The 14,982-nt window shown below is 43.2% G+C and overlaps 1 protein-coding gene across 1 annotated transcript in view; it reads left to right on the plus strand.

Moving 5' to 3' along the window:
- Positions 1-14,982, plus strand: part of Myo16 (myosin XVI) — a 335,766-nt gene that overhangs the window by 21,454 nt on the left and 299,330 nt on the right. The gene's annotated exons all lie outside the window — the stretch shown is intronic.

Raw genomic sequence — 14,982 nt, forward strand, 5'->3', positions numbered from 1 at the left:
TCTGTGTCTATTTTTAGCCTGCTGCGGTATTTGTAGTAAGCTTTGAAGCTGGGGGGTAGTGGTTCTGCCAGATTCGTTCCTTTTTTCCTAGATGGCTTTGACATTTTTTTTTTTTTTTTGAATCCTGTGTTATGGTGTGAAAATTTCTTAAACATGCCTGTTCAAAATCCCATTTGTCTTCACGTGATTAATTTCATCACTATTCACATATTTTTACATGTGAGTTTCTTTCTGCTCTTGGTCATGGCTTTTACAATCTACTTTTTCAAAGTTTTAATGTGAGAGGAACGCTCTATTTCTGCATGTATGCCATGATAGAATTTTCCCATCCAGAGCAATGTATTTGAGGCTTGGTCCCCTTCTGAGAATGACAGCTATAGGAGGTGGGACCTAGCTAGAAGTAATAAGTCATAGGAATCATGCCTTTTGTAGATCTGAGAAACCCCATGAGATGAGTTGAATAGCCAGTTCTGATGAAAACATGTATGTATTTTTTCTGTGTCCTGAGACTTTGTGGCAGGCTATATTTAAAGGTGAATAGCTAATTTATCTATTTAGAAGAAATGCCAAAGGCATTTGTCTTCTGGCTATGGCATAGTTTCTCTCTACTTTTCAGTGAGAATTAGAAATGGAAAGCATAACTGAAAGATCCAAAATCTGGAATTTGGTCAGGAAAGCCTGTGCAAAGTACAAGTTAAGGAAGCCTCCATTCCAGAAGAGATTGATCCCAACAAAAGAAGACATGTACTCTTCACTAGACGCTAGGAAACAGTCCTTGGGGGTATCTCTGTAGTGAGCCAGATCCTGCCTGTTGCAGCTGCAAGGAGATGAAAATCTTTGAAAACTTTCTCTTGAAAAATAAGTTCCTCTGGGCTCCTGCTCACATGGTGGGAGGAGGGGGGCAACCTAGGAAGTTGTTTCCCGGGATTCGTTTCAGTGCACACTGCCCAAACACGCAGAAGCCAATGAAGCCATGGGCCAGTGGGGGACTAAGCTACAAATTCAGCTTCATAAGATCTTGCTGTAGTGCATGTGTGTGGGTGTGGTTAGTGAAATGGGGGGAAAATGCAAGAAAAACCTGGCCTTGGAGACGCCCACACAAAATTCTAGCAAACTCTGAAGCTGGGGCAGAGGACCAGCAAAGTGACAAGATAGGGTAGGTAGCTCCAGAGAGGGAAATGTGTGGAACTGTGAGAATGGCATCTAAACTGTAGTGGAGAACCCAGCACACCTTCCAAGGAAAGCCGCAGGCAGCCAGCAGATCTAGTGCATGCCAGGTGCCTCAAGGACTCAGCTGGTGAGGCCATGGTCGGTCGGGTGCAGAGTTGAAAAGGGCTTACACAACAGAACCAGCTCTATGCAGCCATGGCTATAAGAACACTCTCCACCCTTTTGTGTGTGCATGCCAGTTTAAACTGCTCCTTGCTGGGAAGTTGAATATCTCATTTAAATGTGCATGCTTTACACTTTTACATGCAGCACTGGATGCATCGTCTGGTGCATCCTGAGAAAGCTTTAATCTAATCCCATTTACACCTGAAAGGATAAATTCTTGTGACCATACCTGAATCTCTATGCTGATGGCCGTGATGTTTCCCATCATACTGTTCATATTTGTAACTGGACACTTAACAGCTCCTACTCTTGGAGTTTATACCCACACCAATAAGAGGAACTGTTTCTTATACTCTCTGGTCCTTCCTTCCTGTGTTGGGCTTCCCGGGAGGGTGAAGTAGAAGATTAAAGCCATTTACCTTCTTCATTCTCAGCTGTTGCCATAGAAAATGTACATAGCATGGAGGTCTTTACACCTTATCCCCATATTGGTGGAAAAGTAATGAGACACAAAAGTGTGTAAAATTGTAAAGCCCCTTACCTGAAAAACCCATAGACATTAAAAATGCTGCCTATTGTTTTAAAAGTAATTAACAGTGATGGAATAATAAATCGTAGACTAAAGCAAGCTCTTTTATATATTTCTTCCCTAAAACATTGTACAGTCATATTTCCCGCAATCATTCACAGCACACAACTGGAATCATTCCATTTAAAGCAGTTGTGACAGGTGAAAACCATGCTATAATTGGTGATCAGAAGACAGGGAGGAGGGTGAATTTTCTCTTGAAAATAAGTCTAGGCAGAAGGGAGGAAAAACCCAGCATAGAGGAAGACAAGAACACAGTGAGTGAGAAGTGGAGTGAAGCAGGAAGAGTGGTGGCACATGGGGAAAGCTGCTAAGGGAATGTGGTTCAGGAGGCATTTGATCTTAATCTTAAGCTCTGACCTGTGAGGGAAGCAAGGGGAGCATGCTGCTGTGGGTCACAGAGCAGCTGAGCAGCCACAGTCGCCTGGACACAATCAGATGGCTAGCTGGGGTGAGCAGCATGGGAACGGAGCCGTGCTTTGTAATCAGAGTATATTCTGGAACGTCCCCTTTGTTTCTCTTCCCTGTGGATATGCCTTAGCATCTCTGTTCATTTAAGTGTAACGAGATTTCCAGGGAATCTCTTTGGGGGTGGGGCTACCGCAACACTCCTAAAAGGGACCTGTACATTCTGCAAGTCATTTGCAGCAAAGAACAGCTCTGGATATTTAGCTCTTAAATGGTTTGAGTAGGGGGATATGAACTGCAAGCAGGTGCACCAAGAGTCTACTGGTGTTGTCTCGGCATTAAGAAGACTGGGTGTGACTGAGATTCTCCAGATGGGGGTTATAATAATAAAACCAACACCAAGTGTCATATCACAGGAAATGTCCATGCACTCATGTCCTCCGAAGGAGGCGTCCATCTCCCAGACACCTCAATCCACTAAGTGCTGTTAGCAGCCATGAACAAAATCACAGGAATACATAGTGTGATCAGTGATGACATATGCTTAGGAAAGCTCCCTGAAGGGGCAGGGAGACCACTATGCAGAAACATATGAAGGGCATCCTTGATGGTGTCCCAAGGGAAAGGATGCCCCTGTCCTGGATGCTGCTGGAGCAGCAAGACCAGCAGTGCAGCAGAGACAGAACAGAGGGTATGAAGACCCCTTGAGGAGTCTGTAAAAGGAAACAAGTGAGATGGTCCTGGGGTAAGCTAGGCAGGGGATGGTGGTGGCTCGGACCAAAGTGGAACAAGAACATGGTGAGAAACAATCAGGTTTTAAATGTATGTTTGAGGCAGAGAGAAATGTGGGAAGTGCTGAGTAACTGCCTATAGGGTGCGTGTTAATTCTCTCTTGCTGTGAGAGCACATTGCTGCACATTCAGTAGTCAGAAGAGTATTGACACACCATCTTACCTCACCTCACGTTTATGTGGGTCAGAAGTCAGGTTTGGGGCTCAAGGGAAGGGATGAAAATTATGTTGCACGGGAACTGCTCTTACCACAGCTGACATCCCTTAGACCAGAGTCTCTTCCATCTTCAAGGTAAATCTAGGTGGGCCCAGACCCCCTCACACCACACATGCTTTGCCACTTTTCTGTAATTTCACCTCTTTGATCAGTCCTTCTGTCTGCTTTGTCAACTTACAGGGCCCTGTGTAATCACAGCAGGTTTACCTGGATCATTCAGATAGGCTCACTATTTTTAAAAGTTCAAAAGATAACTGTAATTTGCATTTATTATGTAGTTTCACATATTCACAGGCATAAAACCATAGGCAAAACTAGGTAGCCCCAAATCCTGCATAAGACGAAGAAAGGAAAATGTCAGATTTTGTTTGTGTTTTTATTGGGCAGTGAAAATAGCATGATGCCATTAATGTTAGGTCCCCAGCAGGTGCCCTAGTGTTGACAGCCCACCCCGTCTCAAAATTTCTACTTTCATCATGTTTTTATCACGTGTGTTTGAATGTCCACAAGCTCCTGGCTCTGCAGGCCCATCACTGGATCTCTGGCTTAGGAGCCACCCTAACGCCAGAAGGGTTCTTCTTGACTTCGTCACTAAATCTTCTGGTTTCCAAACCAGGTCCCATTCACATCTCTAGGTAGATACCATAATACAGCACAGTGCCTTGCAAGGTTATCTGAGGACTAAATGGGACACTAAATATATTTAAGTGGCTGGCATATCGAATCAGAGAAGGCACAAATGCAAAAGCTCTCAGTGCAGAGAGTGACATGTATTTCAGCCCATTTCCAAAGAGCCAATCCACTCAGCTTCTCATTAATTCATGGTTATAATAACTATGAGCTTGTGAGTCTACCCTCATTCTTTCTCCCTATAATTATAAATTCATTACAATTTATAGAATGATTGTCTGAGACATTCTTAAAGCCTTGCTCTCATTCTTATGTTTTCACACGTGCCGTCAGTTTATCACACCCTGAAATCAGACAGCAGCCAAGGTCACAATCCACTCCTTACTGTTTCAGCTCTCTCTGTTAACGCCTGATCAGGTAACAAGAGCAGCTACTACTTAGCATTCGTGTATAGTAGGGATGGCCAACAGATGTCATTTGGAGGTCCCTGCATGTAGTACCCTTGGAGTTCTAGCAGCTACCGTGGGAGAGATATCTCTCAGCATATTGTTTGTAGGTATGAAGAGGAGACACGGATTACCTTGGCCGAGGATACCCAGGTCCTAACTTGTAGAATGGGGATGCCAGGCCCTCACAATGCTGCCACACAGCACTCTCCTGTGAAAGCCTGTCCTTCTACTCAGCAGCTGGGTTCAAACCTCTTCCTTTCTGCCTACAAAACTCTACACTTGCAGTACTCTGTGTCTGTGAAGTCTGTGTCACTGTGAGCAGATTAGATACTAGCAACTTGAAAGAGGAAAGCTCTATTTGACCGAAGGACTTAGAGGTGACGGCCCGTCGGGGCAGGGAGGGGTAGTTCACACCCCAAGGGACAGGAGATGGACAAAGGAGTGCCGGAAGGGCAAGATACAGCCCCCAAGGATGCACCCCTCCAGCCACCTTCACCCCAACACCATGCTGTTATGAAGATCTTGATGAATTGATCAAATGATGAGGTCGAAGCTCTGAGGATCTGATTACTTCACTGTCTATCATCTGTCAGCCAAAACTCCAATGTTTGGATCTGTGAGGGGCATTTCATGTTGAGACCACAGCACATAGTCCAAGATTTATGTCATGTTACTTCACTTTAATGAAGCCTTCCAAGTAGGACAGATTTTTTTAATGGACAGTATAATAATGCATATATATATACATATATATATGTATATATATGTATATATATTACTTCCACGTACTATGCTGGTAGCTGGTTCAAGTTAACAACTACATAACAGGCAGTTAAAATACTGGCCATTTCTCAGAACTCTCTTCTAGTGTTGGTGAGACACTAAACCATGCTCTGACTTAATGCAGAACACTTTAGAATTTAAAGGACCTTAATCACCAAGTTCTCGAGATTTTATATCTCATGATTGGGCACCTTTAATTATGTAGCAGCTGTTGCCTGTTATCAGAAATCAGTCCAGTTCAGTGAACATAGCTACACAAATCCAGCAGCTGCCTAGCCTGGCCCTTTCCATCGTGGGTGTAAGTGCTGTACACACATAGAAGACCTGGTCTCTGACACATAGTTCACACAGAGAAGAAACTCTGGTTAGCAGGTGAGGGGTTGGCTATCACACCGGGAAAACTGTCCTCACATCGACTCAGCTCTGGCATGCTGCCCACTCTGGAATGTGGACAATGAATAACACAGCTTACAGTAATGGCTTTTCATGGAGAATGTTCTCTCCCTTTCCCTCCTTAGAGGCTGATCCTTTTTGTTTTCTTCAAACCCAAATATCCAGTATGTGAGCATTTCTTGTTAGCTAAACCTAACTCTCAGGGAGTCTGTACACAGTCTATGTCAAGTAGACATCAAGATCTGGGTTCTGGAACCATGTTTCCTGTTAGAGCACTTCCCATCATACATTGGGGAAAGCATGTGCTGAACCTGATCACCATTCTCAAGGTGCCCATGGCCTGGTTTACCAAGGAAGAATTCTCCCTTCTCTTAGGAAACCTATGGTTTAATTAACATTAATGGTAGAACTGAAGCCTCTGATACTTTACACACTCAGATTGTGTTTTCATTGAAACTGGAAAAAAAATAAAGAAAGAAAAGAAAAAGCAAATACTTGAGTTGAATTGTTGCACTAGCTCAAGCCAGATCCATCAAGTTTCAGATGGCTTTGCCTTCAAACAGAAAAGCATTGAGGTTAAGGATTCATTGTGCTCTGTCTGCTCTCCACATGAACAGGGAAGAAAAGGATAATTTCATGAGAGCACACACAGTCTATCAGAGGCCAGCAGTGCTGGGTGATTGGCATGCTCAGCTGCCAATCTGCACATGGTACTGGCCTTTGCCAGGGTCTGCAGTACACGCAGAAATGAGATGTTGTACATGAAGGGCAGAGGTGTGGTATTTGTGGGGAGCCCTGCTCCATGAGCTGTGGAGTGCTGCCATACAAAGAGGGAGAAAGCGAGCTGTGGGAAGGCTTCCTGACTGTTGGCTGGGTGTGATCTATGGCTCCACACTCCTGCCTCCATGCTAGCCTTGTCACAATGGACCATGTGTCCTAGAACCATGAGCCAGAGGAACCCTGACTGCCTCTAAGTAGCGTCTCATCAGGAATTTTGCCACAGCGGCAGGAAAAGTAACTAACATTTGCTTATTTATTTGAGTGATTAAATTAGTTAATATTTGTGTCATTTGGAGCTGGATATGGAAAGTACTGTAGAGGTGCTTGCTTTTTTAAAAAAAAAATCCTTTTTTGAAAATTTTTATTATCATGTGATGGCTAGAGAGATGGTTCGGTGGCCAAAAGTATTTACTGCTCTTGCAGAGGACCTGGGTTCAGTTCCCAGCGCCTACATGGCAGCTCAGAACCACCTGCCACTCCAGTACCAGTGGATATGATACCCTCTTATGGCCCTTGAAGGTTCATGCATGTGATCCATATATGCCCAAACAGACTCACATACACACATAAAAATTAAATAAATAAATTTAGCCATGCATGATGGCACATGTCTTCAAGCACTTAGGAAGCACAGGTAAGTGGATCTTACCTTCTGACTTTGCATGGGTTCTGAGCATTGAATTCATGTCATCTGGCTTTCAAATAAGTACCTTTACCCTTGTAGCCTTCTCTCCAGTCCTGAATCCTCATACAGTATACATACATGTCACAGTACTGTGACCTTATACATCCCATGCCCCCCCCATCACACCTGCCTCCGTTGCTTCCCTTCTCCCGTCCGAACTGTCATCCCCTATGATGCCATTGAAATGGAGTCTGTTACCCTCTCTTGACCTTCCTTCCTCAGTGTCACTTCTTCCCTGCTCATGGCCCCATTTCTGTGTCTCATATTACTAACAAACATGAGCATATCCACATGCACACACAAATTTACATGTGAGAAAATGCTGTATATGCCTGAGTCTAGATATTTGGGTAATGTGGTGACTTTCGGGCCCATCTGTTTTTCTGCCAGGATGTGATTTCACTCTTCTTAATGGCTGAATAAAATTTCCATTGTGTATGTGAAACCCATTTCTCTTTATCCATTCATGTGTTGATAAACAGCTGGCATGGTTTCATTTCTTAGCTCTTGTGGGTAGGAAAGTGATAAAGATGAGTGTGCAGGGATCTCTGTGGTATGTTGAATTAGAGTCCTTCAGACACATTTACTCAGGAGGGATGCATCCTGGTCACATGACAGCTCTACTTTCATGTAGGCATGCCCACTGCATTGACTTCCTTATGAAAGAGCTGGTTACATCCCCACAACAGTGTAAGATTTATAGCTGTGTCCACAGTTATTAGATCCATGAATCTAGAATCTACTTGCTCTGTTGGCCTCATAATACTAAACAGCAACACCTCCCTGCTCTAAGTCCCTCTGATGAAGAATTATGTCCCTCTTCATTCGCCATCCTAGTGAGAGAACTGCTGGTCGATGCAGGCTTCTAGGAGAATATCCTCTCCTCCTGTCTTCCTTTTCTTCACTGTAGTAACCTGTAAGTGACTGTAGCAGAAATTATTGGCTCAACTGACAATTTGGTAAAATACCAAAAAAAAAAAAAAAAAAAAAAAAAGCAGTCAAATATAGGACCATTTTTAAGCAAGAATTCTGTGTTTGGTGGATGAGTGGATTTCTGTAGAACTGGTGTAAAATGTAAGATGCTAACTACAGCTTTGGGATTTTTAGGAACTAGTTTTCAATGTTCCAGGACAACTACAAAATCACTCTACTAAATAATTATTCACTTCTTATTCAAATACAAGGACTGTTAGAAACACAGTTGCTTTTATATTAATTTAAAATTATTAAAGATAAGACTTGATGTCAAGTCTGCCAAGCATTGCCATGCTCTGGGGAATTCTTCCTCCAGAGGGCCAGAGTTAGGAAAAGGCTTTTTGTGCTTTGGGACTTCAGCAAGCTAAGAGGAAATGCCTTCCCCAAGAACACAGGTAGCCCTTGTGGAAACGGAAATTGGAAATGGAAAGAGTAGCATTACGTAATGAGAAATATGTACTTACACTCTGCACCCAATTCTCCAATCTACTCTCAAGCTCTGGTGTCTCTGGTTGATAGACTCATATTTAGCTCTAATGGGGAGACTCTTGGTGGCCTCCAATGGGGGCTGATCCTCAGAAAGTTTGAGCTGTGATTAGGAATTGTGAATTTCATTGCATTCCATTCTTGGAGAGGGTGCAGGGATAGGGATTAGTCTATGAATAGTCATAGCTTACAAGGAAGAAGCATCTAGAGGTCTTAGGCAGGTATGGTTGTTGCTAAGAGTGTAACTGATACAATCCTTTCCCATCCACGAACCCAGACCCTGAATGACTGGGAAGTATGAAATCTGACACAAGGGCATAACACCTACCACAGGGAGTTTAACAAGGGATAGAAACTCCACTACAGGGAATTTAATTTGGACCTCTGTCACTTTAAAAAATGGGGCCCGGACACATCAGGACCCTAAATCTTAAAGACATCAAGTGACCGGAAACCTAGTGACAGAGGTACAGAGGAGACACCCAAAGCCAAGACATCCTTGATGGCTGCAGTATTGGCTCTGTAGGACAGCAACTTACAGCTTGTCCTTCCTACTGGGTCTCACATTTGTTCACCATGTGATCTGATGTGTAAGAAAAGACTGGGCTTGTCAATCACAGAGGAACACAAGTTAGTTCCTTGTAAGAAAGCAATTTCATGCACTCTGTGCAGGATGCCTTGGGAGATGGTGAACATGCTGTAAAATTAACCAGAGTCCCAGCACTTCAGGTTGCTCTTGGGTAATAAATGGTACTTATATCCCAGGTACCATGAGTGTGAATTGGAGGCTCATAGCTGTGAGCTACAACTACAAACAACTATTACAGTTGATTGTTTTTGCACATGGCTGAACTGATGCATCTTTAACATCCCTCCTGATACCACCATCATGTCACTTGTGCCACAGAGACTGTGTGTGGGATCTTCAGTGTAGGTTAAGATGAAATTTCTCCACACTTCCAGAAAAATCAAAGGGTCAGGTCTCTTATGGGTTTCATCATCAAACGTAGATTATTCCAGTCTGGGTCAATAGGGGGTTTAGGCAAAGAACCACATTCTGGGAACACCATCTGCTTTTCTCTTGTGCTTTCCCTGCAGGTCATCATAGCATAGCTCTTTATCATTTTAATAAAGCCCTTTGAGGGGGCATTATTTGATAAACACACTGCCATGAGAGTGCAATGTGACTTACAGCTTTACACGGCATGTTGATATATCTATGGAGAGCCAGTGTGGGCTACAACTTTGCACCATGTGTTGCTGTAACTTTGTGATTGCTGTTGCATCCATGGACTTCAACTTTCTCACCAGTTACCTGGAGACAGTAGTGTAAATAAGCCTGTGGTGACTGTCGGGACTCAAGATGCTGGGTCCATGGTGGCTTTCCTGGTAAAATTGTCAAAGGTTTGCAGAGAACATGTCATACTCATTGCAACCTGTAAATGCTCAGAGAAAGTAGGACAAAATAATTGTCAGATTATGAACTTTCAGAACATTGTATCAGTATGACATTTGATACCTGTTGGGAGCTATCTTTGCTGGGCTGCAATCGGAGCCAGCCAAGCAGCCCCAAGTCTGTACCTGAGTGGGGGAGTGTGGATGAAGGAAAGGCTAGCTATAGATAATAAAGAAAGACAGAGAGACAGAATAAAGGCCAGGAGGGCAGATCAATCAATACTGAAATGCCACCAGTTTATTTTTCACTACTCTTATATACCATAACCAAAAAGGGGAACACAGCATCGTGTATATAAAACAAACAGACTTTTCTTCCTCACTTATCCTAAGGGTTCAGTAACCACACCTTAGCTCCAACTTCTTGTTCCCTAGCCTTGAGGTCAGGAGTAGCCACACCTCAGATTCAGGTCTGTTGTTATTTAGACTAAGACAGCCAGCTGATACATCCTTCTGTAGCCACACCTTTAACCTTTAGGTCTTGTGACTTGCTGACAGCTTTGAACTCTCTTGTCCTTATGCCAAGATGGAGTGTAGCCATGTTTATGGGCACCCACAGATACCAAAGTGAAATTTATTCCCAAAATTCACATGGGCTTCAAACCTGCTACATGAAAGACTCAGTGCTTTGCTATTTTTTAAATTGTTTATGATATCATATTTTTATCATGAAGGAACTTCAAGGATACATTGTGGACATTAAATTTTACTAAATAAATCATTCAGGTATATTAAATAATTATAAATATTTTTATACTAATATGCTCATATTTACCTTGAAAATGTAATGTGTGTGTGCTGGTTTTGTGGTTCAGGGTGAAGGTACTTTACACCAAGACTTATATGACCCAAATCCAACCTCCAGGATCCACACAGTAGGAGAAACCCAGCCTTGGCAAGTTGTCTTTAGACTTGGCGAATATGTGGCATATTCGCACACATACACACCCATTAACCCCCACACAAAGATATAAGTAAATAAGTCTAATAAAATCATAAACAAACTAAATGCGATAAGCAGATTTTCTGAGGTCATCCCTACTTATTAAATTAAAGCTTTTTAAAAGAATCCAAGATTTTTATCATGATCCTGCATCATTGTAATTAAAATGAGTCATTTTATTTGAATTCCCAGAGGGATCTCCAAGTGAATCGCCAGCTTTTATTATCTTTTCAATTATCACATGTCATAAGAATTCAATTAATTTACATTTTCAGAAATTACTATGCTGAACTTGGGGGGAAAATCACCCCCCCCATTTCCTGTTTTCTTATTAACAACAGAACAAACGTAGTAGAGTCTGTGTGATATGAAAGGGGACAGACATAATAGGGCAGAGACGTATTGGTGGGAAGCTGGTGCCTCATCAGCCAGGGCTTCAGTTGTTGCCTCTGCCAGCCAGCATATCCATTCTGTGGAGGGAGAGCGGGCCCACAGGGGCTCAATTCGAGAAGGGCCATGTACAAACTGCTGAACTGTGTTTCTTCATCCAACACTCACAACAGGGCCTAAGAACATCACCTGTGTTTCCATAAAAATGCTGGTATTTTTTGTGTGGTTGGTCTATGCAGTCCGTGTAAGAATGAGCTGGTAAGGACTGTCTGACTTTCTCCAAGCAATGATAAAAATCCTTCCATCTCAGCAAGAAGCCCAGTGTCTGCCACTGGGTACTCTCTGATCTCCTCACATGAAGGTCGACCTCAGTCCTGAAAGGCAGATGTGATGCAAAGCTAAGCAGGATGGCCCTGTTCAGGCTCCTGGGAAACCTCACTCCCATCTGGGAAATTTTTGGGGGGTGGAGAGGTTGACCAGCCATTCCAAGTCTTTCCCTCACCTCTCCCTTAGTCTAATTTCTTTTGCAAGTCTTTCTGATCCCATTGGTTACTCACTGCAAGACTCAGCAGGCTATAGGCAGACAGCTGACTCTTTTGTGTCAAGGTCCCTGCTCTTTTATCAATGTCTTCTGAGTGGATAATCACGCTTCTTGCTTGTGTGCGATCAAGTTCCGGTATCCTCCATCCCTACATATTTAAAGTCCTAATTTTGTGAATACTGTAGAGCTAGAGAAGGTTACTGCTCTGCTCTGTGTATGTGGGTGGGAGGGGGCAGGGCAATGCTTACTTGAACAGAACTGAGCTGGATGCCACTTGATGAACAGTAATCTAGTACATGGGGCTCTCTCTGTTTCCTTCTTCCTCTATTGAACTTATATGTTGTTATCAACAAGAAGGTGCTTTTTACTGCAGTGGTGTTCCCACACTCAGAAACCACCTTTCCTTACCATGGTGCTCAGTGTCAAGATTTTTGTCAAATATCCCCCATACCCCCTTGACCCATGTTCTCTGCTGTAGATGCCTGTGTCTGTCTGCATGCATATTGCACCTGATTAACTACATGTCTTTGCTCAAAGCTTTGTCTCTACTGAAAATGCTATCCTTTGTACTCTCTCTCTCTCTCTCTCTCTCTCTCTCTCTCTCTCTGTGTGTGTGTGTGTGTCTTCTGCTGCAACCCCCACTGAGTAAAATATCTGTAGCCAAGACACTTTCCAAAGCACCCCCACATTTCCTTTATCCTGCTTCCTCTTTTCCTGTCTATTGTCAGGAAAAGATAACTTTAAAAAATTTTTAAAATTTGGTACTTTCCATGATTCATTTTCGTGTTCCTATGGATTGCTTTAGTAGTTTTATTTAGTATCTGTTGCTCTGAAACACCTCAGACTTGTATGTCTTAGATTCACTCATCATGCACAATATCTACAGTACAGGTGTCTGGACAGGCATAGCTGGGCCCTCTGCTTAGGGCATGATGAAACTGTAGGCCAATGTCTGTGTCACCTACCGAGGGCTTTTCTAGTGGAGACTTAGCTACCTTGCTGAAGAGGTTCTGAATAGTCTTAGTTAAGTTTCTATTGTGGTAATAAGCATCATGACCAAAAGTGACTTGGAGAGGAGAGGGTTTATTTTGCTAACAGGTTACAGCCATCATCAGGAGAAGCAAGGCAGGAGCCAAAACAGAGGCCATGGAGGAGTGCTGCTCACTGGCTTGCTCCATGTGGCTTGCTTGGCTTGTTTAGATGGCTTTCTCACTGTTCAGGACCACCTGCCCAGAGTGGCAGTGCACACTAGGCTCTGTCCTTCCACGTCAGTCATTAATCAGGAAACTGACCCACTGGTTTTCCTATGGGACAATCTGGTGCCCCCCACACACACACTCACACTCTCACACACAGACCATCTCTTTCTTACACACACACACACACACACACACACCCTGCCTCATGTTATTCCATACCATATGCATCTGGGCATCTACAGCCTGAATGCCTCATCTTCAAAGCCTCTCCCCTCCCTGATTTACACTCCGGGGGGACTGGTAAACAGGGCAGCCATTCCTGCCTCTCTAGTTTGGGTCTGTCTCCTGGGTCTATCATTTGTTCACCTGTTCTGCCATTTTGCATTCCCCTGTCTCTGGCCTATCTTCTTGCTTTTCCTTTAACTCCAAAGGGCTGTGACTTGTCTGATTTCACTCATCCCCTTCCCTAATCCCTTAATCTCCTGGCCCGCTGCTTATCTTGACAGTCTGCTGCAGTCTAGCCTGTAGCTTCCAGGGTGTTATAGGCTATAGTTGCTAAGTCTTTTTGATCCAATGAAAGTCTAAACCATTATCTTTTCTTAGTTGGAGGCTTACCCACATTCTGCTATACATGGAAAGCTCAGATACATTTTTATTACAAATTATTTTTCATAAGCCTGGTGAAGTGATTATGATCTAGAAATAGTTTGCTGACTTGGCAGTACCAACTTGTATTTTAGAAGGAAAACAAAGCTTTCTATAAGATCGCTATCTGAGGTTCAAAACCAGCCATGATGGGCAACAACATTGTTTTGATAGTCATAGAAGAATTGAACTTGTTGGATCAGATGGATACTAATGAATTTTCTATGGAGGAAATTCTATGAAGTAGAATTTAGGAGCTAATCAGGGAACAAATCGATTTGTGACACTTGGCCTGACTTTTGTGACCTCAATGAGTTTTCTAGGGTAGTGTACACCTCAACATGTCACATCTGGCTGCCAACTGTGGGAGGACTGGGCTCAGGGGGAAGGGGGTATATGGCACAACACAGCCCCAGCAAAGTTACAGCTGGAAATTTACCTTTAGCTTTACAAGATATTTAAAGGCCAGGGCTGCATCTCAGCGGTGAGCTCCCAAGCATAGTGTGCCAAAGGCCCAGGGCAGTTTCATCCCTAGGACAGAAGACAAGAGGGAGGGAGAAATGGAGGGAGGGAGGGGCAGGGAGTGGAGAACAAGACCTTTGTAGTCAGATATTGCTTGATTTACAGAAGGCAGAGTACTATTTTCTTATGTTCTTTTAAATTTTAATTTTAAGTGTGTGTTTGCATGTATGTGGATTTGTACATATATATGCATGTGAGTGCCTGCTGATGTCAGAAGGCATTAGGTCCTCTGGAACTGGAGTTACAGGCAATTGTGAACTCTTTGATGTGGGTACCAGGAATAAAACTTGGAAGAGCAGCAATCGGTCTGAACTACTGAGCCAAACCTCTGTCCCCATTTGTTTCCTGAACCTCCCATCAGCTAACTACTTTCCACCACACACACACACCAGTGTGACTGGATGCTCATGCATTCAGCTTCGTACTAATAAAGAAGTTGTGTGTTTGTGATACGTCATGTTTCTGAAAGAAAATCATTCCTGAAATTCTTTTGTGTTTTTGAAAGAAAAACAATGTTTAACATGTAATAACAGATTCCGTACCACGTTGAAAAGTTATGTATCTTGAAAGATCTAGGGGGCAGGTCACTTAAGGTCTGATTGATTTTGAATCCCTATAGCTAAAATTTCTGATTATTAACATGCAATGATGAAACTAAGCATCCCGGTGAATCATGAGACAACCTCCTGTCAGTAGAATGCTAACGCTTGCTGTGGTCCTAGGATCTGACTTGTTTTAACATGGCGGTATATTTAGTGACTGTAGA

The sequence above is a fragment of the Phodopus roborovskii genome, unplaced genomic scaffold (assembly GCF_943737965.1).
Source record: "Phodopus roborovskii unplaced genomic scaffold, PHOROB, whole genome shotgun sequence".
Lineage (NCBI taxonomy): Eukaryota > Metazoa > Chordata > Mammalia > Rodentia > Cricetidae > Phodopus > Phodopus roborovskii.